This window comes from Trichechus manatus, unplaced genomic scaffold (genome assembly GCF_000243295.1).
Source record: "Trichechus manatus latirostris isolate Lorelei unplaced genomic scaffold, TriManLat1.0 scaffold00303, whole genome shotgun sequence".
Lineage (NCBI taxonomy): Eukaryota > Metazoa > Chordata > Mammalia > Sirenia > Trichechidae > Trichechus > Trichechus manatus.
In genome coordinates this window covers 346,823-347,692 of record NW_004444239.1, presented here as the reverse complement: position 1 = coordinate 347,692, position 870 = coordinate 346,823, and the positions used below count along the sequence as shown (strand labels likewise).

The 870-nt window shown below is 37.5% G+C and overlaps 1 protein-coding gene across 1 annotated transcript in view; it reads right to left on the bottom strand.

Annotated features, from left to right (window-relative positions):
• Nucleotides 1-870, bottom strand: part of CNTNAP5 (contactin associated protein family member 5) — a gene marked incomplete at its 5' end in the record, with an annotated part of 853,982 nt that overhangs the window by 541,785 nt on the left and 311,327 nt on the right. The gene's annotated exons all lie outside the window — the stretch shown is intronic.

Genomic DNA, 870 nt, shown 5'->3' with positions numbered 1-870 from the left:
TGTGCTCCCCTCCAAAAACTTCGCTTTCTATCTAAGTGCACTTTACCACTTCATTCTGTTAATGAACCCAAAATAACACCCCTAGAGATTTCCTAGGGTTTAGTTATTAAGAATACTCATTTAAAGGTACAGATTGAAGTGCTATTAATTATTCACAAATTAGGAAGAATCAATTTTATCAGGTTGCTTTCTTCCTAATACTATACTTGAGATAAATAGCTCTGGAAGAGTAGACATTTTCAACAGGGAGAATAGAAAGGGAATACAAACACCTTTGAGACCAGGAACACCTTGATGGGAAATGACTCCAGGTGTTGAAGAGCAGGTGATTTAGGGCCTTTGAGGCACTGGGGTCTCTGGGTGGGGCAAACAGTTAACATGGCTGAGCTGAAAGGTTGGAGGTTTGCCTCCACCTAGACATGCTTCAGAAAAAAAGCCTGGTGAGCTACTTCCAAAAAATCAGCCGTTGAAAACCCTGTGTACTCTGATACACATGGAGTCACCATTACTCAAAATCAACTTGATAGCAACTGGTTGGGACACTAAACACGTGGATTTTTTTGGGAACTGAGGCTTAAAAGGTGGGAATTGGATTCTCGAAAAGAGTTGGATGATGACAAATGTAAATCTTTTGAACATTAAAGAAATGTCTGACAATAATTGTTATCTCCCAGATTGGCAAAAAATAAACAAATGAAAAACTCAGTAACATTGATGTCATACATCTGAAAATTTTTTCCAGGAGGCAATATGCAAGAAGGATCAAAAACCCTAAAAAATGTTCATACCTCATTTCTCATAAACTTTATTCTCAATAATTAATCCTAAAATAATAACAGAGTTACCGCCAAGATGAAGAGCAAACAGAGT